The sequence below is a fragment of the Rhinopithecus bieti genome, unplaced genomic scaffold (assembly GCF_001698545.2).
Source record: "Rhinopithecus bieti isolate Rb0 unplaced genomic scaffold, ASM169854v2 scaffold_3912, whole genome shotgun sequence".
NCBI classification, from domain to species: Eukaryota; Metazoa; Chordata; class Mammalia; order Primates; family Cercopithecidae; genus Rhinopithecus; species Rhinopithecus bieti.
In genome coordinates, this window is record NW_016804439.1 from 1,472,839 (window position 1) to 1,500,516 (window position 27,678).

Here is a 27,678-nt window from a genome sequence, read left to right on the forward strand (position 1 = left end):
TTCTTATCAGCTTAAGGAGATTTTGGGCTGAGACAATGGGGTTTTCTAAATATACAATCATGTCATCTGCAAACAGGGACAATTTGACTTCTTCTTTTCCTAACTGGATACCCTTGATTTCTTTCTCTTGCCTGATTGCCCTAGCCAGAACTTCCAACACTATGTTGAATAGGAGTGGTGAGAGAGGGCATCCCTGTCTTGTGCCAGTTTTCAAAGGGAATTTTTCCAGTTTTTGCCCATTCAGTATGATATTAGCTGTGGGTTTGTCATAAATAGCTCTTAGTATTTTGAGGTACGTTCCATCAATACCAACGCATATATTTTGTATGTTAAATGTATTATAGAGTGCATTTCTACAATAAAGTAAGCTAGAGAAAAGAAAATGTTATTAAGAAAATTGTAAGGAAGAAAATTTATGTTTACTATGCCTTAAGTGGAAGTGAATCATCATAAAGATCTTCAAGTGTGGCAGAGGCATAACAAAAACCATGTATAAATGGATCCTTGCAATTCAAACCCATGTTGTTAAGGGTCAGCTGTATTTCAGAAGCACTGCCAAAATAAAGCACTTGCCTCCTTTGACTGATAGATGTGCATTAATCATCACCCTTTCAGCAGAACCTGACCTGGAATGCCCCGTGACAGAATTTTTGCTGTGTTTTTTTTTTTTTTTTTTGGTTGTTTTTTGCAACAGGCTCAAAATATTAAGGATATAGAAATTTACTTAGGGTTGGGGCTGTTGATCACATCATTGCTTGCCTTAGGTTGTCTGACATTTCAGTTTATGGCTTGTATTCAGGTTTTAGGGACTGATATGCCATTTACTGTTATTAATGGACATGGGCTGAAAGTATGACTTGGAATATATGAAATAATTTCAGTTTTCTGGTTGCCAAATTAACCAATTATTAATTGAATTAGGGTTTCAATACAGAAGAAATTGTACCAAATGTGTACATGCAAAATCCTGAGAATATGTTCAGTCAAAAAAAAAAAAAATAGTTGTGGGCATTTCCATTTTTTAAACTGTTATCTTAGAAGCAAAGAAAATAAATAATAAATTATTGTCTTTAGTAATAATAATGATTATTATTAAGTATTCTTATAATATTGAATTCTTAGAACAACAGTGTCAATGTAATTTAGGAACTTAGGTGCTCTTCTCTGTGCACACCTATGGGTGTGTTAATACCACAAGGATTAAATTTTATGACACCTTTATGATGTATCTGATATTTCAATATTTTCTAATGGAAAAATTACCATAAGATGTTATTCTGGATTACAGCATTGACCATGTGGCTGTTTTCCTACTCATTGTACTGTCTTCTGTGAACAATTACCAGAGCAACTGGAACAACTACTACAGTGTATTCAATGATGACCCTGTGTCAGAGAGTGTGCTAAGTACACTAGTAGCACATTCTCTCATTTAACCCTCATAAAAACTCCCTGAGGTAGTTCTCATTATCTTTATTTTAGTGATGAAGGAATCAGGACTCAGGTAACTCAATCATACAGATAGTAAAAAACAGAGATGAAATTTGAATCTAGGCTATGTCAAGACAACACCCACACTTTTAATCACTAGGCTAAGTTTGCTTCCTCAGTGACAAAATTGCCCCTTTTCTGTATTGAGAGAGTTGTCCAAAACTGTTGGGACATGTGCCAAGACTAGTGTGTTAGTATGCTTGCTGTGACAAAGAGTACTGGCCATAAGAATTAAAAGGAATCTAAATTCTGTCTATCTAGTACTCTTTTGAAGTGTCCACATTCACATTTGCTCTTCATGCTTTTTAAAGACTTTGTTAAAGTCATTCATTTTCAATGTATTTGAAGAAGTTCGTTACTAAAGAGAATCTATCCCAATGACATATGTGGACATAGCATCACATTTTAATAGCTATGAGTGCAAACAGTCCACATATCAGTTGCTTGAGGTCATCTTTCAGAAGCCAAGGGTTGGCCATGCCTCTTCCCAATGACCCCCAGCAAAGCTCCTCATTTTGCCCAAGCCATCTTCTCTAGAGTGGCAGGAGGCCAACTGGGTGTGTCATAATGAGCAAGTTTGTCCTGCGTTATCAGTGTGAAGAATTAAGGAAAGCTGCAGAGTTGAATTCATACGGGTATTAATATGGTCTATTTTCACAAAGAGAGTATTCATAAGTATGTAGCTGGAGAAGAGATTACTCAGAGCAGGCAGGTCTATTAGAAAAAAAGTGGGAAGGGAATAATAACAGTAGTGCAACTATATAAATAAAAACTTTTTATGCACCTGGGAGAAAATAACAATAGTAATGGCAATTTTTAAGTGAAAACTTTCTGTGTACCTGTTTTTTTTCCACAGGCACATTATTTCATTTAACTATAGTCACAACACTTTGAGCTGTCAGTCATTTTGTTCATTTTTCTAAAGGAGGAAATGGAGATTGAGGGTTATTAGGCATTTAAACCAGTAATACACGGCAGAGCCAGAGTTCAAATATAGGCATGCCAAACTCAAAAGGCGCAGGCTTTTTCAACTCAAGCCTCCTCAGTCATATTCAGCTGAATGCATAGAAGCAGTGCTGCAGGTTAACTCATGGCTTAATAGAAGACCACTAATAGAGCTGCTTTGTGTGATCAATAATGACAATAATTTTGAAGAAAGCTGATCATGCATATAGGGAACAAACCAAAGAAAGTCCTCATCTAAATGTTAAAAAAATTAACTTATATTGTATATTAGTTTTACTTTTTCCCCATAATGAGCAAAGTTTCCTCAGGAAAGAGACCATGAAGGAAGAAAACTATTAACTTGATGACCAACAAATGCTGAAAAATATGTCATCCAGAAAGAATTTTTTTTCCGGGATGAATCTGCAATATGACTTTTCTGGACATTGAGAAAATTCAATATGCAAGAGGAATGTGGTGTAAAGTAAAATTTAGAATTTAGTAATGGAGGGAGTTAGAGTAGTGAGAGAAACGATATCCCTCTCACTATTAGCATAGATCACTACTCTCTCAATGTTTTATTATGTATTTCCTATAAACAAAAATACTGTTCTATACAACCACACTTACAATTATAAAAATAAAGAAGTTAAGATGGGTACATTAACTAACTGAGCAATAACTATCTAATGCTCAGACCCCATTCAATTTTTGCCAGTTGTGTCAATAATGTCCTTTACAGAAGAAGAATTCAGTTAAGAATCACACATTGAGTTTCTTTTTAGTTTCTTTAGTTGTGTCTCTTTAGTCTGTTTTTGTCAGAAACAGTTTCTTTCTCTTTCTTTTCTTTTCATTTTGGGATCTTGACATTTTATAAGGTTGTAGACCGGTTATTTTCTAAATTTTCATTCACTTTTGGGATTCTTACACATTTCATTATAGTCTGATTCCAGTTATGTACCTTTGACAGCAGTATCACGGAGGTGATTCTGTGATCCACACAGTCACCAGGTAGTGCAAAATTTGTTCTCTCTGATCACTTGATTGAGGTGGTGTCTGCCAGGCCTCTTTTTTCAGAACTTACTTTCCTTCACCTTTGTAACTAATAAGCATTTCGTGAAGAAGCACTTTGACGCTATGTAAATATCCCATTTGTCATTAAACTTTTTCCCCTTATATATATCTCTACATATTCATGGATTCCTATTTTATTGAATGACTTATAATCCATCACCATCATTTACTTCAATGCTAAAATAATCCCAGACTTTTCAGTGGCTCCTGTGTTATTCTGTCCCCGTGTAATATGGTTTGACTGTCTCCCCACCCAAATGTCACCTTGAATTGTAATAATCCCCGTGAGTCAAGTATGGGGCCAGGTGGAGATAATTGAGTCATTGGGGGTGGTTTCCCCCATACTGTTCATGTAGTAATGAATCAATATCACCAGATCTGATGGTTTTATAAATGGGAGATCCCCTGCGCAAGCTCTCTTGCCTGTTTCCATGTAAGATGCATCTTTGTTCCTTCTTTGCCTACTGCCATGATTGTGAGGCCTCCCCAGCCATGTGAAACTGTGAGTCCATTAAACCGTTTTTTCTTTATAAATTACCAAGTCTCAGGTACATCTTTATTAGCAGCATGAGAACAGACTAATACACCACCTTTCTTTGAGCACTTCCCTGTTTTCTGGACAAAATGTTCTAGACTCATTTTACTTTCCCTGTCCAACCTAACTATCAGCTGTATCCATGGATTTCTGGTTCCTTTTAGTGGAGAATAGCATTTAGAAGCTAAGATCAGGGCACTCAGGATGCTCATTGCTATTGGGGTATCACTGCTCCAGGCCTTCACAGTGGACACACACACATAGGCAAACACACACATACCCACACACTTGCATTTATATTTTTTGCTGTGCCTCTGTCTCTCAAGCTAGCTTATTAACTAGCTACAGAAAATCATAAACTCATACTGAACCTACCAACATTAATTCAACTCAACAGCTTTGTTACAGTTTTCTCACATTTTGTATTTGTTATTCTTATGCTGAAAAAGAACCAAACAACAAACTTGGTTTTCATTATCTTTAATGTATTTATGTGATTACTTCCCCTGTATGTGACACATTCCCTTCCCCTGTATGGATACACCACTTCTCTCCCCTGCCCACATGACTTTCTCATTCCACCTGGGCTCTGACTCCTTCTACCAGGTTGTTCTCCATCCTGCTCCGGTGCTGGCTCCCAATGCCTGGCCACCCCCCACCCCATGTGCTGTCTTCCTCACATAGCCTAGGCTCTGCTACCCTGTGCTGGGCAGCCCCCCGGCAGGTGCCCTCCTCACACTGCTCAGTGTCTGATTGTCCACCCTGGGCCTCCCTCTGCATAGTCACCCTCTCTTCTCCCAGCCTGTGCTCCAATACCCTATACCAGCCCACACTCCAGCGTGGATGCCCTCCCTGCCCTGTTTGGCTTCTGACTTCCCCTTCCTGCCCCTCAGTAAACACCCTCATCACCCTGCCTGGGCTCTGTCACTCCATGCATGCCACCCCTTTCCCTGCATGGACACGTACCTTGCCTTGCCCCATCGAGTGACTTTTGGACTGAATTGCTCAGAAAGGAAAAGGAAGGAAATGGAGGGAAAGGGAGGAAGAAGAGCAAGCTGAGGAATTAAAACGATAAACACTTTTGAATGAACATCATTAAAAATGTGGGCTGTTTTCTAGTTAAATTTCACCCTCCTGAAGTCCGTCCTTTCTTTCTTTCTTTCTCTCTCTCTCTCTCTCTCTTTCTTTCTTTCTTTCTTTCTTTCTTTCTTTCTTTCTTTCTTTCTTTCTCTCTCTCTCTCTCTCTTTCTTTCTCTCTCTCTCTCTCTCTTTCTTTCTTTCTTTTTCTTTCTTTCTTTTTTCTTTCTCTTTAGGAGGGGATGGGTCTCAGTCTGTTGCCCAGGCTGCAGAGCAGTGGCGTCGCCATAGCTCACTGGAGCCTTGAACTCCTAGGCTCAAAGGATGCTCCCACCTTGACATCCCACATCCTGAGTAGCTGGGACTACAAGTACAAGCCAGCACATCCAACTGAGCTCTTTGCTAGCAGAGTTTAGCAGGGGCGTTTTTATTCTGTTGCACTTACTATTTATAATTCCAAAGAATCACAAATGAATTTCTATTCTAATAAACAAACACACTGATAGTCAATCCAACTGTGAACTGTCTGTTTAAAGGGCTTGGATTATAATCGATCAACTATAACTCTGTTTCCTTATATATATAATTGTGTTGCTAAAGAGTTTGAAAGTAAGAGACTATAATGGGTATCCTATCTTTAACCAGCTTGGAGTTTTAACTGGAATCCAGTTAAATTCTAGGCAAAACTTACAGTGCCAGCTAAATGGTCTTTTAATTTTTGGCTGCCTTTATTTAAAAGGAGACTTCAGAGTCTTGCAAAAATTTATCTGGCAGCTGCAAATAGATGGTCATATTCACTTTAAATGTAGGGTCCTCTTCCTAGCCCATGTTTTTGAAGAGACACTTGTAAGAATGATAAAGGTTAGGCTAGATCATAACCAGCTTTGGAATCCTAGTGCCTTTCACTCAGATAAATATCTCTATGGCCTTTTATTTCCATATTCTCATTTATATATTTTATGATAACTAAGAAACCAAACTATAGAAACACTTTGTAAGTTTTCTTCAGGAAAAAAATGTAAAAACATATTTCCAGATGTGGAACAGATGCACACAACGTGCATTGAAAATGGTATGAAAACTGTCATTTCAGCCTGCACGATCACATTTTTTCACCTGCTTAGGGAATTGTACATCTCTGGCTTGTTGAACACATTCTTGACTATAAAATTGAAGAATGTCAGATCAAAAATGCTGCTTTAATCATGTTATTGCACAGCTTATATTTTACATTTGGAAGCAAAGCATTAGACTATATACTAAAGCATAATGAAATGATGTTAAAGAATGGAATTGATTTCAAGAAGACACAAGTTGCAGAAATAACTTTGTAGGTCAATCAAGATTGATTTATATAGCACTCTTCAAAGTCTAAATATACTGAACTTGGACAATCTAAGCCAAACTGAAACAGTTAGTCTCTTAGACCACAGGCCCCGGTAATCCTAAGAGTATTTCAATATTTGAAAAAGTACCTACACTAAAGTATTTCAGCTTATATTATTTAATTCTTATTCTGCTTATTAAAAAAATCTTTGCTAAAAGATAAAACTTCCTTATATCTGTAGACTTCTGGCTTATGTATTATTAATATTATATTAAATGCACCAGTTTTGAGAAACTGAAAAAAATATGTTCAATATTTGTGTATGAAGGCACACAATTCTAAATATTTATTTATTTATTTATTTTAGAGAAAGGTACTATCTCTGCCACTCAGGCAGAGTGACATGATTGTAGACTCTGTATTAGTCCATTCTCATGCTTCTATGAAGAAATACTTGAGACTGGGTAATTTATAAAGAAAAGAGGTTTGATTGACTCCCAGTTCTGCATAGCTGGGGAGGCCTCAGGAAACTTACAATCATGGCGGAAGGTATCTCTTCACAGGGCAGTAAGAGAGAGAATGAGAGCCCGCAGGGAAAATGCCAGACACTTATAAAACCATCAGATCTCATGATAACTCACTCACTATCATGAAAACAGCATGGGGGAAAAATCCCCCAAGATACAATCACTTCTGACTGGGTACCTCCCGTGACACATGGGGATTATGGGGACTCCAATTCAAGAAGAGATTTGGGTGGTGACACAGCCAAACTATACCAGCCTCAAACTCCGAGGCTCAAGCAATCCTTCTGCCTCAGCTTTGCAAGTAGCTGGGACTGTAGGTATGAACTACCATGCCTAGCTAATTTTATATTTTGCTTTTGTAGAGACAAGGTCTCTCTATATTACCCAGGCTTGTCTGGAACTCCTGGACTTAAGTATTTCACCCACCTTGGCCTCCCAAAGTGCTGGGATCATAGGCATGAGCCACTGTGCCTGTCACACTTCTAAATTTTAGAGCCTAAAATACCCCAAGAGCAAAAAATAGTTTTTCAGTAAAGCATCTATACCTGACCTTTACCAAGTGCTCACTTTATGTGCCTCACATGTGTTATCTCATTGAATCAGTCATCACCTTCATCCTAAGGAGCAGACATTTTTATCATCCTCATCTTTCAGATGAGGAAATTGAGGCCTGGAGAGGCTGAAGAGTTTGCCCAAGGTCACATAGCTGGTATATGGTGGAATAGGAATTTGAACTCAGTAATCTGATTCTATGGTCTATGTTTCTTTCTTTTTTTTTTTTTTTGAGATGGAGTTGCAACCTCCACCTCCCAGGTTCAAGCAGTTCTCCCACCTCAGCCTCCTGAGTAGCTGGGACTACAGGTGCATGCCACCACACGTGGGTCTAATTTTTGTATTTTTAGTAGAGAAGAGGTTTCACTATGTTGGCCAGGCTGGTCTTGAACCCCTGACCTTGTGATCCGCCCCCAGCGCCTTGGCCTCCCAAAGTGCTGGAATTACAGGCATGAGCCACCATGCCTGGCCTATGCTCTTAACCTTTATGAGTGAGGGACCAAAATAAAGTGGAGCCCACAATCTTCGAAGTTGTGTTACTTCCCTTATGCTAAATATACTCTATCAGAGTAAGATTATAAAAGAAAAGTGGCATTTTGCAAGTTCTCTATTCTCTGGAGTTCTAGAAAGCAAAGGAAGAGAATACAGTTGAGATTATGGTTTAGCTATTCATGGCAATAGGGGGAAATTAGAGCAAGAGCCCAGTCTCCGTGGCCCCAGCTCCTACTCTGGCTCCAGAGCCATGCCTGCCCTTCCCACTGGCCAGTTCCAAGTGCAGACTTATAGGTAAAGGCAGTTTCTGGATCTAGACACTCTTGAATCCTAATTCCTGATGAAACATTTATCAGTAGGAGATTATGGAAAAGTGGCAACCTCTCTAAGCCCCATTTTCTTTTTATTTGTGAAAAAAAGATACCTAATAAAATAACTCCTTGAAGTGCTGATTTGGGATTAAATGAGTGAATACCGGTACATAATGTAATCAGTCTGTCTTGTACTTCTCCAGCTGCTGCTTGCACTGCCCTGTTGCTGACCTGTTGCTGTCTGAAACTCTTATCATATGCTATGATGAGGTCTTACTTGTTGGAAAATTCACCCTCATCTTCCCACATCAAAATTCATGTTTTGTCTATGCAGGTTGATCTCAGTTTGAATTTAGAAATAAAGTGGTCAAGCGAGCCTCCTGAAAGTGTTGGCATCTTAAAAGCAAATGTTACCCACATAAATCTAGCTTAGAGACTATCAAGCTGTGTTACAATGTGCAGGGGATTTTAGGTAGGTAGAGAAGGAGAGATATTGTGGTGAGCTTCCTCAGAGCAAAATGTATCCGAACCTTCAAAGGAGTGGAAGAAAAAAAAAGTAAAATGTGTTAGCCATGGTCTGTTCTGTTAGAGGGTTGGCCTCTTCCTGATCTGCCCCCTTCTCATTCAAAGGCCCTTTCAAAAGCCTGAACACTTCCTGCTCTGAAGCCAGAACAAGAGGGTCTGAAGACTGGCTGGCCTGACTGTTTTAAAAGGTTACTGGGCACACCTTGGAGGTACATGGGGGCATTTTAGAGCTTGTTAGAATGCACATGTGACTGAACAATTAAATTCAAATCAAGTGCTGTGCTGGTTGATCTATGTAGATCTAATGAAACAGAAAGAGCCAGTTATTGAATGGAGAAATACTTTCAAAAGTAGATCAGCAGGGATTGCTTTGCTGAGATAAGAGGAGCTAAAAGTAAGAACCCTTAAGAATAAGATTCACTTAGCTCAAGTCAAAGAATTTACACATGCTGGGATAGCTCACAGTAGCATGAGTCTTGTTACTAGAATCTCTCTGTTACTCACAATATGAAATATGTGATCTTTTCTCTTCCTGACTACTCAGCTCCCAAGGACTATTCACAGATACACGTATTTACAGTGGCTTGTGCACTGTGTACTGACCATTGACATTGCTGACACGTAAGGGCTAGGAAGAAAGAGAGAATTCATCAATTTCTGCCTGTACATCATCCTTTAGAAGGAAGAATTTATAGAGCTAAAGCAGAAACATCCACTGCCTTTGTGTTTGCTTGGACTTTGTCTGTAGAGCTCACTTCTTTGTATTTACTCTCTGTGGTTTTATAAGAAGTAGTTTAAAGATAATTTTATTAGTATCCAGTCCAGAGAGAAGTTCTTTTAAAAATTCAGTGATCTTTAGCACTGCTTTGTCTTTCTCATAAATTCAACACAAAACCCTTAACAGTATATTTGCCTGGAAAGGAACAACTCCCCTTAAGGCCAGGGCTCTCAAGGCTGTGACTTCAACCACCAGGCAATGCAGCTGGTTAAGTCCTTGAGGAGCAGAGGTTAGGGAGACTCAGAAACCTAAATCCATTGCAGGAGAAGAAGTGCCTCATATGAGCACGATTGTAATAGAATACGGAAAGAAAGGAATGCAAATAGTCAAAAGTGTGAGATCATGCCCTTTTAAAAACCATTTTACATTTGTAATTTTCTGTTTAGTGAATGATGAGATTGACAACCAGGCCATATGTTCAGCAGAAAAAAATAGGTCAGTATTCAGAAGCAAAAATGAGGAAGCGTCTGGGTAAAAGATAGGGCTAAATGGACTATTTTAGACCCGTGTGAGAGACATTGATTGCCTTGAGAAAACAGAAGTGCCCATTTCTGATGAGCATTGTCTGTTGGGAAAAACTCTGTTGGGAGCATGATCTTTGATTTTTGTTTATAGGATGGACTCTTCTTATTTTATAACCTCAGCGGGAGGAGAGTTACTTTACATGAGGTTTCAGATTTTGCTTCTCTTACTCCTGGTTTGTTCTCTGCCTTCTGTGGTCAGGGATTTTATTGTTTAGGATGAGGCATGTTAGTTTGTAGAATTATCTGTCCAACACCCCCATCAATATTCCCTGCTTAGTATTCCTGGCCTTCCTCACTGTGTTCTGCAAATTGTTATCTGATTCTGTTTATGCCACCATCATCTGCACCTCATGACTATATTGGTGACCTTGGTTATATCACTCATTCTCTCTGTCTCATTACCTTCCTTTGATAAAAAAGAGTGACAGTTACTTCTAAGCTCTTTAGAGAAAAATGTATGTCCTCAGTTATTTGTGAAATTATCAGTCCTAGGAACTGTAAAACTGAGAAAGTACTTAAACAAAAAATATAACATTGGAAATTCTACAGTTTTGTTATTGTCTATGATTTTTTAAAGAAAAAAACTAAATGTAACACAGTTGTAAGCTGTTGCTATGTATTTGAACATGTTACTGTGTTGGATTCTATATACTGTAACTAAGATATGGCTCCTTTTCATCAGAAAAAGTGAGAATAATGTGCCAGGATATTTGACACACATAAATGAATGAGCAACATAAAATATAATCATGTCTAATTGCTCTAATCGCAGATAAATTAAAATATATTTGAATCAAATATATATTTAAATCCCAGGAATTACCCACTAATTTCAACCAATACTCAAACAAATCAAACCAATGCATCTTTTGTCAAATATTTGTATTTCTTTGCTGACCACAAGGTTTACAAGAATATGAAGACCCTTTTGTTGCTAAGATTATAGTCTGATGGGGAAGATAGACCTTGTCGTAAAGGGAAAGAACAGTCATTAAATGTCTTACAGCAGAGAATGCTTAGTGTAACCTTGTATTTTAGAAACATAATTTTGAGTTTCCTGTGAAGAACATTTTGTGGCAGATATCAGAACAAAACTGAAGACTGAAGAACAGTTTGTAGGCTCTGGAAATATCAAGTGTCTACAAAATACAAAATTCTGTTAAGCACTGAAAATTCTAGAACAATATATATGACATGGTTCTTGCCTCCATCAACCTAAATAACTGAGAGAGACTTTCTAAAAGAAAATCATATTTATTTGGGAATAGAGCATTGCAATGGGTATAAATACGCCATAGTAAACTATTTCCTATGTGTACATTCAGGCAGGTAAAGGGAGACAAGGGTTTTTGAAGGAAAAATGAGGAAGATTACATGATTGTTTTGGGATAATTCTCCTTGGTAACCAGGATCAACAACAACAGTCCAAATTTGGACAGGCGATTGTCCTCTCAGAAGTATTGTTTTGTAAGGTTGTGATGACCTTTGTACAAGGTTGTGGTTTTTGTAGTCTTTTGTGACAATTCTTGTTATCAGTCATTTATGCATGAGAATGTTCCCTTTGTGCCTTCTCAGACTCCAGTTTTTTTTTTTTTTTTTTAAACACGAGTGGCTCCATTTTGATTCTGACATCTTTCACCTCTCCAAGTAGTTAGCATATATGTACAGACACGTGGCATAAAATCACAGGAAGGTAGGTAACAATAATGGCTTTGTGTCCTTAGAGGCTTGGAGTGTTTTTATCTTTCTTTGTATTTCATATTTGGAACAGAGTTGTTGCTCAGTAAGTATTTTAAAGAATGAATGGGCTTAAAGACTGTCTAACAAACAAATGGTAAACAATTTTAAAGGGGTGAGAATTTCACCTAAACAAATAATTACCACTGCATGTGATGACTTCAGGTATCAGGTAGAGACAGCAGAGAAGAGGGAGTGATTAACTCCCTTCACATGAGACAGGACATCTTATCTGAAATGGACCTGAAGGTAAAATTGTTTTCCAGATAGGCACAAGGAGATAAGAATATTTTACAGAGAAATCCATGTGCAAAAGCATGGTAGTTGAGAAAATATTTGCAATTCTCCAGCTTTCTGTGGATTAGTCTGCCTGGGATATATGCAGGAAGGGATTAGGGCCAAAGAGAAGAGGAGTTAAATAAACAGAGACCACATGTCAAAGAGCTTCATATGCTATGCAAAGTAATTTAAATCATACTTTGTAGTCCCTTAAGAGATTTTGAGTGGGTGAGAGGAACGGTCAGATGTGTAGGTAGTTCACTTCAGCAGCAATATGGAGGATGCATTGGAGAAACTGAAGCAAAGTCAGGAAGAGTAATTAAATTGTTATTGGGGAACTTCCATTTAAGGGCAGTTAAGATGATGGTTCTGCTTTCCAAATTCACCCCAAACAACAGAAAACTGAAAACTTAGACTCTAGTATTGACAAAAAACAAAACAAAACAAAACAAAAACCCTAGAAGGCCTCTTGACTCTGAACTACCATTTATGAGGGGGATGGAAGATTATGGGAAAACACAAAGAAATAATCCTCTTGACTGAATATTGTAGACATTAGAGCTGAGTACTATACTTTCAAGCAGGTGGAACACACTGAAGCAAGGTTATAAGCCATTACAGTACAGAAACATAGCATCTGAGGGCAGAGAAGGGAGAGAGAGTTATTGGGAAATAGTGTAAGTATGCTATTATAGTCATATAGCTCTCAATAAAAAAAAGGAATTTGAACTAGGATTGTCATTTTACCTCCTTTAGGGCAGAATGCGTAAGTGGCCAAGAAAATCCAAGAGTTACACTAAAGAAATTTTCCACATTGAAGAAACATGAGTGGTGGGTAAAAATTGTTCTGCTGAGAAATATGGGTGAAAAAAGACCCTCATTTTATCACAGCATTCTGAAAATTTATATGATGAGAAAAAGGACAACAACTTCCAAAATTAAGGTATAGTTCAATATATGATAAAAGTCATCTTTTTAAAGTGAACAATTCAGTGGTTTTTAGTATATTTACAGAGTTGTACAATGATTGCTATTATCTAATTTCAGAACATTTTAATCACTTGTAGAAGAAACTGTATACATAGCAGTCACCCTCTATTTCCCCACTCCTCCCACTCCTGGCAACACTAACCACGTTTATGTCTCTATGAATTTGTCTATTCTGGACATTTTATATAAATGGAATCATATAATAGTGGCTTGTTGTGCCTGGCTTCTTTTACTTGGCATTTTTTTAAGGTTCATCCATGTATGTATCAGAAATCCATGATGTTTTATAGCACAGCACTGTATTATATGGATCAATCACTTTGTTTATTCAGTCATTAGTTGATGGACATTTGGATTGTTTCTGTCTTCTGGCTATTATGAAAAATGTTGTAATGAACATTCATGAACAACTTTTTCTGTAGAAATACGTTTTAATTGTCTTCGGTGTATACTTGGGAGTAGATATACTGGGTCATATGGTAACTCTGTGTTTGATTTTTGAGGATCTGACATTGTTTTAAAAGTGACTGCACCAATTTACAATCTCACCAGTAATGTATGGGTGCTGTAGGTCTTCTTTGGAGAAATGTTTATTTAAACTCTTTGCTCATTGTTTATGTCTTTTTATTGTTGAGTTGTAAGAGTTCTTTACATATTCTTGGTATTAGTCCCTTATCAGATACATGATGTAAAATAATTTTCTTCCATTCTGTAGGTTGTCTTTTATTTTATTTTAATTAATTAATTATTTTAGAAATGGGGTCTCGCTTTGTTGTCCAGGCTGTTCTTGAACTTCTGGTCTCAGGGAGTCCTCCTGCCTTGACCTCCCAAAGTGTTGAGATTACAGGCATACACTACTGTGCAGCCTGATTTCCTTGATAGTGTTTTTTGAAGCACAGAAGTTTTAAGTTTGAATAAACTCTAATTTATCTATTTTTCTTTGTTCTCATGCTTTTAGTTTCACGGCTATGAAACTCTTACCCAACCCAGCATCACAAAGATTTATGCTATGTTTTATTCTAAGATTTTTATAGTTTTGGCTCTTATATTAAGAATTTGATTCATTTTAAGTTAATTTTGTGTATGGTGAGAGGTAGGAGGTCTAGCTTCAGTTTTTGTGTGTGGAAATCTAGTGTCCTAGTGGCATTTGTTGAAAAGTCTATTTTTTCCCCATTGAAGTGTCTTGGCACCCTGGTGAAAATCAACTGATCATAAAAGTAGAGTTTTTTTTCCCTGGATTTCTATCATATTCTGTTGATCTATATTTGTATCCTTGTTCCAGTATCACATTGTCTTGATTATTGGAACTTGTAGTAAGTTCTGAAATCAGAAAGTGTGAGGCCTCCAACTCTATTTGTTTTCAAGATTGTTTTGGTTATTCTGTGTCTTTTGCACCTCCATATTAATTTTAGAATTAGCTTGTAGATTTCTGCAAAGATGCCAACTCAGATTTTGATGGAGATTCTGTTGAATCTATAGATCAATCTGGGGGAGTATTGTCATCTTAACAGTATTAAGTCTTTATATCCATGAACATGGGATATCTTTATATTTATTTAGATCTTTAATTTCTTTCAAGAGTATTTAATATTTTTAAGAGTTCAAGTTTTGTACTTTTTTTGTTAAATTTATTGCCTCATATTTTGCTCTGTTTGATGCTATTATAAATGTAATTTACTCCTTGATTTTATTTTTGATTGTTCATTGCTAGTACATACAGATACAATTAAATTTGGTATGTTGATTTTTTTATCCTGCAACCATACTTGGTTAGTTTATTACCTCTAGTAGGTTGTGTGTGCATGTGCATGTGTACTTTTCTCAGGATTTTCTACATACAAAATCAGGTCATCTGCAAAAAGAGAGTTTTACTTCTTCATTTCCAGTCTGGATGCTGCTGATTTATTTTCCTTGCCTAATTGTCCTACATACAAACTGCAGTGCAATGTTGAATACAAGTGGCAAGAGCAGATACCTTGTTCATTACTGATTTTAGGAGAAAGGCTGTCAGTTTTCATGACATGTGATTCATTAAATATGATGCTTTCAGTGTTTTTTTGTAGATTTCTTTTATTGCTATTATGTTATTATGAATGTAAATAAACTCTGCATTCTTGGAATAAACTTCAGGTCATGGACATGATGTATAACTCCTTTTTATGTGTTTCTGAGTTTGGCTTGCTTATATTTTATTGAGAATTTTGAGTCTTTGTTCACAAGGCAGATTGATTTGTGATACTCATTCCTTGTGATATCCGTGTCTGGATTTGGTATCAGAGTAATACTGGCCTCAAAGAATGAATTAAGTATTATTCCCTCCTCTTCTATTTTTTTGGGGAAAGAGTTTGTAAAGGGACGGTGTTAATTCTTCTTTAGATATTTGGTAGATTTCATCAGTGAACCTATGTGGTCTTGGTCTTTTATTTGCAGAAAGATTTTTAATTACTAGTTTAATTTCCTTGCTGGTTACAGGTCTATTCAGAATTTCTATTTCTTCATGATTTAGTTTTGATAGGTTATGTATGTCCAAGAATTTATATATTTCTTCTAGATTGCCCAATTTGTTGGAGTACAATCGTTTGTAATATTCTGTTATCATAATTTTTATTTATATAAAATTGGTTGTAATTTTCTCTTTTTCATTTCTAATTTTAGTTATTTGAGTCTTCTCTCTTCATTGCTTCATTGATCTAGCTTAAGGTTTGTCATTCTTTCCAAAACTAAACTTTTGGTTTCATTGATGTTCACTGTTGTTGTTCTGTTCTTTGTTTCATTTATTTCCATGTTAATCTTTATTATTTCCTTCTTTCTTCTTTGTTTGCTCTTTTTTCTCTAGTGTCTTACGATGGAAGCTTAGGTTATTGATTTGAGATCTCTTTTAAAATATAGATGTTTGCAGCTATAATTTTCCTCAAAGCACTAATTTTCTCATGCTTTCAATTATTGAATATAGTGTTTTTTGGTTTTCATCCATATCAAAGCATTTTGTAATTTTCTTGTAATTTTCTTTGACCCATTAGTTATTTTGGAATGTGCTGTTTTATTTCCACACCTTTGTGGATTCCCTAAATTTCCTTCTGTTACTGATTTCTAATGTCATTCTAATGTGGTCAGAGAAGATATTTTATATGGTTCCAATACTTTAAAACCCATTAAGACTTGTTTTAGAGTCTAATACATGGTTTTTCCTCTGCAGAATATTCTAGGTGCACTTGAGAATAATGTGCATTTTATTTTTTGATGCAGTGTTCTACATATGTCTATTGGGTCTAGCTGATTATAATGTTCAAGTCCTCTGTTTTCTTGTCGTCTTCTGTCTAGTTGTTCTATTCATTATTGAAAGTGTGATATTGAAGTTTTCAACTATTATTGTTGAATTGTCTGTTCCTTCCATCAATTCTGTCAGTTTTTGCTTCGTATATTTTTGGACTCTGATTGTTAGGTGCATATACATTTATAATTACATTTTTCTGAAAGGTAAGTCCTTTTATCATTACAAAATGTTGTTCTCTCTCTCTCTCTCTCTCTCTTTCTTTCTCTCTCTCTCCCTCCCTCCCTCCTTCTCCCTCTCTCTTTCTTTCTTTCGTTCTTTCCTGTTTTCAGGGTCTCACTCTGTCATCCAGGCTGGAGTGCAGAGGCGTGATCTTGGTTCATGGCAGCTTTGACCTCCTGGGCTCAAGTGATCCTCTCATTTCATCTTCCTAGTAGCTGGGAGCACAGGTGCATACTACCATGTCTGGCTAATTGTTTTGTTTTGAGTAGAGATGGGATAACATTTTTAATCTTATGGTCACTCCAGCGTTCTGAGGATTGTTAGTTGCACAAGACAGTTTTCTCTTCATCTTACTTTCTATTTGTATCTTTGGATGTAAACTGTGTCTTTTGTAGACAGTACAGAGATGGATCATATTTTTAAATTCTTAATCATTTTTTACTATATTTTGTTGAGTTTCTTTTTTAATGGTTGCCCTGGGGATAATATTGGCACCTTATTAATACCTTATAACAACCCTGTTCTGATTATTCCCAACTTTATGTTAACAGTATATAAAACTTTTCGTTCTACTTAGCTCTGTTATGTCCTCCATCTTTTGTATTATTATTGTCATACAAATTACATTTTTATACTTCATGTGGTCGTCAATACAGATTTATAGCTGTTGTTGTTTTCAGGTTGTTTTTAAATCAGGTAGAAGTACAAAAGCCTTACAGACAATTTTCTTTTGTCATTCAAATGTACCTATCTAGTTACCTTTACCAGTGTTATTTATTTATTCATATGAATTCAAGCAATTGCCTAGTGCCCTTTCATTTCTATTTGAAGAAATCTCCTTAGTATTTCTTGTAGGACAGGTCTGCTTGTGATGATTTATTTTGGCTTTGTTTATCTGAAAATATATCTGAATTTCTCTTTCAATTTTGAAGGATTGTTTTACTGGCTACAGTATGTTGGTCAATAATATTTTTATTTTATCACTTTAAATGTGTCATCTCACTGCCATCTGGCCTCCATGACCAGAAGAGAAATCAGGTGCTAATTGTTTTGAGGATAAATTGTATGTGGTAAATTGCTGCTCTGTTACTACTTTCAAGATTCTCTTTTGTCTTTAGATTTGATAGTTTGATTATAATGTTTTTAGGAGTTGATCTCTTTTTTTTTTTTTTTTTTGAGACGGAGTCTCGCTCTGTCTCCCAGGCTGGAGTGCAGTGGCCGGATCTCAGCTCACTGCAAGCTCTGCCTCCCGGGTTCCCACCATTCTCCTGCCTCAGCCTCCTGAGTAGCTGGGACTACAGGCGCCCGCCACCTCGCCCGGCTAGTTTTCGTATTTTTTTTAGTGGAGACGGGGTTTCACCGTATTAGCCAGGATGGTCTTGATCTCCTGACCTCGTGATCCGCCCGTCTCGGCCTCCCAAAGTCCTGGGATTACAGGCTTGAGCCACCGCACCCGGCGAGTTGATCTCTTTAAGTTTATTCTATTTGGAGTTTGTTGAGCTTCTTGAATGTGTACATTAATGCCCTTCATCAAATTCAGAACATTTTTGACAATTATTTTCTCAAATATTCTTTCTGCCTCCTTCTTTCTTATTCTTCTGGGACTTCTATGATGCATATTTGATATGCTTAATGGTATTTCAAAGGTCTCTGAGGATCTGTTAACTTTTTTCATTTTTATTTCTTTCTGTTCTGAAACTGGACAACCTTAATTCAAGTCAGTCAATTTGTCCTTTTGCTGACACATATCTGCTGTTGAGTTCTCCCTAGCAAATTTATTGTACCTTTTACTCCATAATTTCTATTGGTTCTTTAAAAGATAATATCCATGTGTTTGTTTGTATCCTGTATTTTACTGGGTAGTGTTCTCATACATTCCTTTAATATTTTTAGATGTGATTTTTTGGGAACATATTTGAAATAACTGATTTAAAGTCTTTGTCTCATAAGCCAGTCATCAGCAAATTCTTAAGGGGCAGCTTCTATTGATACTTTTTTTTCCTCTATATAGGCCATACTTTCTTGATTATTTACATGTCTCAATTTTTTAGTTGTTGAACACTGAACATTTAAAATAATATAATTTTGGGTTGGAAACAGTGGCTTATGCCTGGAATCCCAGCACTTAGGGAGGCCAAGATGGGAGGATCACTTGAGACTAGGAGTTTGAGACCAGCCTGGGCAACATAGTGAGACCTTTATTTGTCCAAAAAGTAAAAAAAGTTAGCTAGGCACAGTGGTATATACCTGTATTCCCAGGAACTCATGAGGCTGAGGAAGGAGGATTGCTTGAGCCCAGGGGGTCCTGGCTGCAGTGAGCTGTGTTGATACAACTGCACTTCAGCCCGGGTGACAGAGTAAGACCTTGTCTCAATAAATAAATACATAAATACAATCATAATGTAAATTGACAACTTCGTAACTCAGATTTTTCATCTCTCCTAAGGTTCACTGTTGCTCCATATTGTTGTGTTGCTGTTTCTTTATTTAGTGCCCCTCTTAAGCTAACTCTGTAGTCAGCTAATGACTGAATAGAGATTTCCTTAAATGCTTTGAAAGGATATGACATCCAATCTTTGCAAGAGCTTCTGTGTATGTTTCAGGACATGCCTTCAATGCCTTCAGTCAGGAAGCGTACATCTCTGCATTTGTCTTCATTCTTCCTGCCTTTACCGTGCCTAAACGTCAGCTTGGGACCTTCTCAATTTTTTACTATGTGTATTCACAAGCTTGGGTATGTGTTCAGCCCTCTGCATTTCCATGGACTTCTCAATTTCCTGTAATATAGTGGAGTTTTCTAAAGATATGCAAAGCTTGTACATACATCACATACCCCAGCTTTTTCTTTTAGAAATTTTTGGCTAGGCTCTTATTTACTGGTGTTACTGTTTTAGGCAGTTTCAAGGTTAAACACTTGCTGCTGACTGCATTGGGCAAAGGTTCCATGGAAAAGGCTACTGGCACTGACCAAGGTCTGAAATCAGATCAAATAACAACAAACCCTGAGAATGGGTTTTCCAGGGACTTTCCAGACATGGAAAAAAGTAACAGTTCTCTGAATGTGGTTTTCTTAGTTTTGTTCTGCTATAACAGAATACCACAGATTCGGTAATTTAGAATGAACAAAATTTTAGTGACTTACAGTTCTGGAGGCTGGAAAGTTCAAGATCAAAGGACCAGCATCTAGCAAGGACCTTCTTGCTGTGTATCCCATGACAAAAGGTCAAAAAAGAGAGAGAGGCAAAAAAGGGCTGAAGTTGTCCTTTTATAAAAAAATCCACTCCCACAATCATGCCATTAATCCATTTATGAAGGTGGAGCCCTCATGTCCTAGTTACTTCTTAAAGGTCCTACCTCTGAAAACTGTTGCATTGGAAGTAAAGTTTTCAATGCATGCTTTTTGGAGTATATATTCAAACAATAGTATTCTGCCCCTGGCCCCCCAGATTTACTGGAGAAAGATCACTGAGACTCTCAGAGGAAAGTCTCAGAAAAAATGAAAACTTATGAAAAATACAGAGTTTTATGATGAGGAATTTTTTTTTTTTTTTNATTTCTTTCTGTTCTGAAACTGGACAACCTTAATTCAAGTCAGTCAATTTGTCCTTTTGCTGACACATATCTGCTGTTGAGTTCTCCCTAGCAAATTTATTGTACCTTTTACTCCATAATTTCTATTGGTTCTTTAAAAGATAATATCCATGTGTTTGTTTGTATCCTGTATTTTACTGGGTAGTGTTCTCATACATTCCTTTAATATTTTAGATGTGATTTTTTGGGAACATATTTGAAATAACTGATTTAAAGTCTTTGTCTCATAAGCCAGTCATCAGCAAATTCTTAAGGGGCAGCTTCTATTGATACTTTTTTTTCCTCTATATAGGCCATACTTTCTTGATTATTTACATGTCTCAATTTTTTAGTTGTTGAACACTGAACATTTAAAATAATATAATTTTGGGTTGGAAACAGTGGCTTATGCCTGGAATCCCAGCACTTAGGGAGGCCAAGATGGGAGGATCACTTGAGACTAGGAGTTTGAGACCAGCCTGGGCAACATAGTGAGACCTTTATTTGTCCAAAAGTAAAAAAAGTTAGCTAGGCACAGTGGTATATACCTGTATTCCCAGGAACTCATGAGGCTGAGGAAGGAGGATTGCTTGAGCCCAGGGGTCCTGGCTGCAGTGAGCTGTGTTGATACAACTGCACTTCAGCCCGGGTGACAGAGTAAGACCTTGTCTCAATAAATAAATACATAAATACAATCATAATGTAAATTGACAACTTCGTAACTCAGATTTTCATCTCTCCTAAGGTTCACTGTTGCTCCATATTGTTGTGTTGCTGTTTCTTTATTTAGTGCCCCTCTTAAGCTAACTCTGTAGTCAGCTAATGACTGAATAGAGATTTCCTTAAATGCTTTGAAAGGATATGACATCCAATCTTTGCAAGAGCTTCTGTGTATGTTTCAGGACATGCCTTCAATGCCTTCAGTCAGGAAGCGTACATCTCTGCATTTGTCTTCATTCTTCCTGCCTTTACCGTGCCTAAACGTCAGCTTGGGACCTTCTCAATTTTTTACTATGTGTATTCACAAGCTTGGGTATGTGTTCAGCCCTCTGCATTTCCATGGACTTCTCAATTTCCTGTAATATAGTGGAGTTTTCTAAAGATATGCAAAGCTTGTACATACATCACATACCCCAGCTTTTCTTTTAGAAATTTTGGCTAGGCTCTTATTTACTGGTGTTACTGTTTTAGGCAGTTTCAAGGTTAAACACTTGCTGCTGACTGCATTGGGCAAAGGTTCCATGGAAAAGGCTACTGGCACTGACCAAGGTCTGAAATCAGATCAAATAACAACAAACCCTGAGAATGGGTTTTCCAGGGACTTTCCAGACATGGAAAAAAGTAACAGTTCTCTGAATGTGGTTTTCTTAGTTTTGTTCTGCTATAACAGAATACCACAGATTCGGTAATTTAGAATGAACAAAATTTTAGTGACTTACAGTTCTGGAGGCTGGAAAGTTCAAGATCAAAGGACCAGCATCTAGCAAGGACCTTCTTGCTGTGTATCCCATGACAAAAGGTCAAAAAAGAGAGAGAGGCAAAAAAGGGCTGAAGTTGTCCTTTTATAAAAAAATCCACTCCCACAATCATGCCATTAATCCATTTATGAAGGTGGAGCCCTCATGTCCTAGTTACTTCTTAAAGGTCCTACCTCTGAAAACTGTTGCATTGGAAGTAAAGTTTTCAATGCATGCTTTTGGAGTATATATTCAAACAATAGTATTCTGCCCCTGGCCCCCCAGATTTACTGGAGAAAGATCACTGAGACTCTCAGAGGAAAGTCTCAGAAAAAATGAAAACTTATGAAAATACAGAGTTTTATGATGAGGAATTTTTTTTTTTTTTTTTGAGCCAGAATTTTGCTCCATTGCCCAGGCCGGGGTGCAATGGCAAAATCTTGGCTCACTACAACCTCTGCCTTGTAGGTTCAAGCAATTCTTCTGCATCAGCTTCCCAAGTAGCTGGGACTACAGGCATGCGACACCACACCCAGCTAATTTTTTTATTTTTGGTAGAGATGGGGTTTCACCATGTTGGCCAGAATTATCTCAAGCTCCTGACCTCAGGTGATCTGCCTGCCTTAGCCTCCCAAAGTGCTGGGATGACAGGCATGGGCCACTGTGCCTAGCCTGAATGTTTTCATGAGGAGGCTTTTTACACAGATGGTAAAAGTATGAGGGGATATAGCCTAAGATACAGAGAAATCAAGCAAATGAAAATATTAGGGATATGTTTTACACCTAGAAAAAAAAAGGGTGTTAAAGAAAGGGAATCTAGTTGTAGTTTGTTACTTGGCTCAATCTTAAGTAATAGCTTGCATACTCATAGTAATACAAACATGGAAATGAAAATAACCAAAATTTGTGATATAACAGTGTAACAAGATGGGATCTAGAGAAGGGTGTAAATTCCCGTAATAGCAATTTAACAAATATTGCCTGAAATTGATGTAGTGATAGGAGAATACACCTATTACTGAGAAATTTTGAAGTCAATTCCACAAGTAAAATTTGAACATAGTTGCTCCTGAAGAAGATGAAGTTTACAGGAGATTGTGTGTGTGTGTGTGTGTGTGTGTGTGTGGCTGTATGTGTGTGTGTATAATGTCTCATGATATTTACTTTTATCTAGTAAAACTGACCACATTCAGCCCAGTTTTGGTGATGTGTTTAGTATGAAGCTTTATGGTAAGGAGCTGGAAACTGAATGAGAGTAAGAAGTGTAGTCTGTTTTCAAAAAAAATAGTAAGCTAGTTTTCAAAATAGTTGACTGGAAGAGTGGGGTAATAAAGCAGAAGGGTGAGGCAAATGTTCACTAATGATTGGGTGACTTTATTGGCCCAATATTTATTTTCAGAAAAGGTTTTGAATGTGTGTAGACTGAGGGAAAAATATATAGTAAGAACATTTTAGAGAATAAGGCTGGAGAGGTTTGAAAAGATGCTTCTTTGAGATTCTCATCCCTTCAGCTAAAGGGATGAGAATGAATGTAAATAGATTTCTATGAAGACAGATAAGGAACTGAGGACTTTTTTTTTTTTTCCTGGTAAACCTCTAGAATAAAATAAAACAAAGTTATTCACTGTGAAGTGAACTGATTGGTTTTGAAGGGAATGATGAGGATTTGAAATAGCTGCTTGGGGGATTGGCAATTCGCACGGACATGTATAAAATGCAAGTGGTGTTGAAAACCAAATGATGTTTGAGCCAATATGAATTCATTATCACTCAATATACACAAGATTATGCCCACTATCCCTGAATTCACTATCAGGTATTTAAGAGAGAATAGTAGTGCTCAGTAGTTTGGGTGTGAGAGTGGAGAACAGCGATTGCTAGTTAGGATCAGGGATGAGGAAGTTAGAGTTAATTTGGATAAAAGGACCCTGTTAGGAGAGTTAGAAAAAGAGTGGCCCAAGTAGGTATGCTTGGGTAGGGAAGGAGGCAAAGTCAGGAAAATGGTGCGTTCAAGAGACTAATAGTATCCATAAGGTTGAAGAAAAGTTTTAGTGAGATAAAATGGATTTTGAGAACTTACAAAAAAAAAAAGAAGTTGAGATATAAATTTTCAGTTAACCAAATAACTTGCTTTGGTAGTCTCTTGAGGTTTAAGTGAAAAGCAATTTAATTTTTATTTATGTAATTATATTATCTGTAAAGACAAGCTATTTGCATATTTAGATGGGGAATGATGTATTGATGTTGAATAGTAGGACAAATGGCCTCTACTCCTTCAAATTTGAGGAAGAATTTCTTAAGGAAATGTGGTTTCAGAAGATTTTAAAGGATGGTGAAAAAAGGAGTTTTGAGAAGGTAGGGTGAAGAGGGCAGTCCGATTACTGCATAGGAGAAATGGACTGAGAATTGGATAAAGAGAACCATGAGTTTTAATTCTTAACATTCAGAAGTGTCTTTCCTAGGAAAACGAGATACAATTGGGCCTATGTTCTTAATCTTCCCTTGGGTTAAATCTCTTTCTTGTTATCTCTGTGAATAACATGTGTGTGGTTGGATGTTAAAGCTCATGAATTCTCCTGAATGACATATCACATAGATAATCAGCTTCCTTTCACTCTGCCCCTTCCAGCTCTGCTTCCTCAGCCGCAGCTGCTGATTTAGCTGCCTCTGTTTCCAAAGCAGGAGCTGGAGAGTGAGGTGGGCCTGAGAAAGTGTGCCCCAAAGAGGAAAATGTAAAGAGTGGAAGAGGAAAATTTAAAATAACAAAGTAACTCAAAATGAGAACGAGAGATTTGAATAAAAATATTATTTATGAAAACAACAGAGTTTGTGAAAGGAAGGAAAATGGTATCGGGGGAGGAGGAAAGGTGAGGAAGAACATGAACAAAAGGATGACAATGTCAGAAACTGTCTTAGTCGCTTTGAGATTGCTGTTTTGCTAGTTTGTATGAAAACCAATACATGTGGGGCCTTTATTCAACTATTTGTTCTTACCTCTTTTTCCATCGTGAACGTGTTTGGGAATAGATGTCACATGGAAGGCACACTCTCATGGATATACCCAGGTTTGTGTGTCATTTGTAGCACACTAATTTTAATTTTATTCCTTTCTTTTTCAGCTAAGAATGTATACATCGTAAGCAAATAGGTAAAAGTGATCTTGTTCCAGAAATAACTACTTTATTTATTTATTTATTTATTTGAGATGGAGTCTCGCTCTGTCATCCAGGCTGGAGTGCAGTGGCGTAATCTCAGCTCATTGCAACCTCCACCTCCCAGGTTCAAGCCATTCTCCTGCCTCAGCCTCCTTAGTAGCTGGGATTAAGGCGTGCACCACCATGCACAGCTAATTTTTGTATTTTAGTATAGATGGGGTTTCACCATGTTGGCCAGGCTGGTCTTGACCTCAATTGATCCACCCGCCTCAGCCTCCCAAAGTGCTGGGATTACAGGCATGAGCCACCGTGCCTGGCCACTTTATTTTTAAAATATAAAATCTTTCATAACCTAACTGTTATCATATATCACTTTTCAGAACTCTCACAACTAGCTAAAACACCTAGATCAAAGACAACCATGAGAAGTTACTTCTGAAATTTTGTTTGCCAGTTTGCTGTGTAATACAGAGTAGTTTCTATATATATACATAAGTAGCTGGGGGGAGTAGGAGTTGCAATCAATTTGGCAAATAATTCTTGAGCATCTCTAATGTTCTAGGCACTTGGATCTTGATCACTCATCATAAAGTCCCTGAGAGCAGTATCCTTGTTGATTCCGTCACCTTTTCCTTCTCCAACTTTTCCTCCTCCTTCTGACAGCCATTTCTGTCTAATATATACTATGTGTTCTACAAATAAGTTTATAAATTACGGGTGCTTTGGTGCTAAAGAAAACAAATGATGTAGAATCTTTCTTCAAGTACCATTCTAAACGAAGAAGAAGAAGACATATACAGTTAAAATGGTGATGGTTGTAATTTCTTCATGTGTGAGTGTTATTTATTTTCTCCCTGCCCTACACTAGTGGTGTTCAATTCCTGTGTCATCCAAAAAGAGATATCTTTTCCAAGGAAATTCTAAATTTTGGAAGATGCAGAATCAGGAGTATCTGAAGTCTGGAGCAAAAACCAGATAAATAAGAGGTTACTTCAAGCTAAAAAAAGTAAAGCAAGAAATGCCATGGGTACTGCATAAATGAAAGAATGTAGGAAGCTTTAGCATGTGAATTATTTTAGAGCAGCTTGAAGATATAAGAAAGAATTAGGAAAAGATGAAAGAACTTTTTGAGAAATGTTCTTGTGGGTTATAAACTGCAAAGCACTTACAAAGTCAAGATGTGAATACAAATTAAAATTATATTTTAAATATTTGGATTGCTGGTCTGTCCTTTGAACACACTTTGTGTGTGGAGTGAGTCATGTGGCGCCTCAGCTTTTAGACAGGCTACATTATTATTTTAAAGAGATAAAGCAATTAGTTTCAATGGAGGTGGTAAGGTATTTTGGGGACCAGAGTAAAATTCTAATGAGACATTGAGAAAAGCTTTAAAAAGAAGGTAATATTTTAATGGGTCTTTGAAAGCTGTGTAAAGTCCTCCTTGGGGGAGGGAACAAGACATTCCATGATGAAGATACTGTCTGAGGAAATACCAAGTTGTTGTAGGAAAGCATCAAATCTGTGTATTGGAACATAAGTTTTATGACTCCATGTGGTAGGAAATGAAGATGAAAAGATTTTTTATAACTACTGCTATTTATTGAATGCTTAGTAAATGCCAGGCATTGTACAATTATCTTAATTGTTGCAACAAAGTTTAACTGCATTCATCATTATAGCCAAGGATGAATAATAAAAGAAGACTGGGAAAAGAATCCTAGTCAAAATTGTTACTTAAAGGATAGGCAGAGAAATAGAGGACTAAAATATGAATGATCATGGGTAGTAGAGACTCAACAGAAATCAGGGTTCCAAAGCAGAGAAATATTTCTAAAAGGTAGGTGTAGGCAACAGTGCCAAACTTCAGTAGTTTGAGGGCTGAGAAGAGACAGTAAGAGCTAACCTTTAGGAGGCCATTGTTGATATTTTGGGAGAGCATCTTCAGTCAAATATTGGAAATAGAAATGACAGTACAGGAGGCTTCAGTGAATGTGTGATGAGGAGGTAGAACCAGTAAAGAACCAGCTGCTCTTGAGGATTAATAGCCCTTTAAAGAAGGAAATGGGAGACTGACTCAAGTTGTCAACAACAGCTGAGAATCTAACAAATGAAGAGGGAGGAAAAATAAAGACAGAAGAATTGATCTATGAGAGATAAAAGATCACAGATGCAGGCAAGTCTGTAGGAGGGGATGGGCTCTAAAGCCAGGTGAAAGAGTTGGGCTTGGTAGGGAGGGAGACTGCACCAAGACAGAGCTGGAGGGAGGTCTTAAATGATGATGTGATTCTAAATTGATTTCTTGTTTTTACTGCTTTGCACCGCATCTCCCTATATTTCTGTAGGGGTAAGCAGCCAAATCAAATAACTAGATTATTGTAATAATTCCAATGCAGCCCTGTAGGATCCTGAGTTTGCTCCCAGTCTTTGGCCAGAATCAATAGTTCCAGCCAGGACTTCTTTATAAAGTAGCTGTGGCTTCCCTGACTATAGGAAGTTGCTAGAGTAATTTAGAAATACGACTTGTGCATCAGGTCAGCTATGTTTATGTGTAGGAGCCCAGCATGGACAAAACAGGACATAGTATGAAACACCGTCCATGCAGGGCCTTAGGTGTGCCTTAGCCCCCACCCCTGACCCACTCTCTGAGCAAACTTTCTGCAGTGGATCCCTTAATTAGAACACCAATCACATCAAATAAGAATTTTAATCATTCAGCCATCCCATAATATTCCTGGTGTGTGCGGTTGCTCAGAAGCACAGAATTCTGTCCAAGTGCATTCACCCTGTAGTCAGCGCTCGCTACATACAATTAATGTTGGACTACATTTTTGGCATGCTA

General features: G+C 37.2%; 1 long non-coding RNA gene across 1 annotated transcript in view; it reads left to right on the forward strand.

The window, feature by feature from the left end:
- LOC108527176 (uncharacterized) overlaps positions 1 to 27,678 on the forward strand; it is a 96,077-nt gene that overhangs the window by 3,586 nt on the left and 64,813 nt on the right. Inside the window, exon 2 of the long non-coding RNA XR_001884726.1 lies at positions 12,931 to 13,117. This is a non-coding gene — a long non-coding RNA (uncharacterized LOC108527176). The remainder of the gene's footprint in view (positions 1 to 12,930; positions 13,118 to 27,678) is intronic.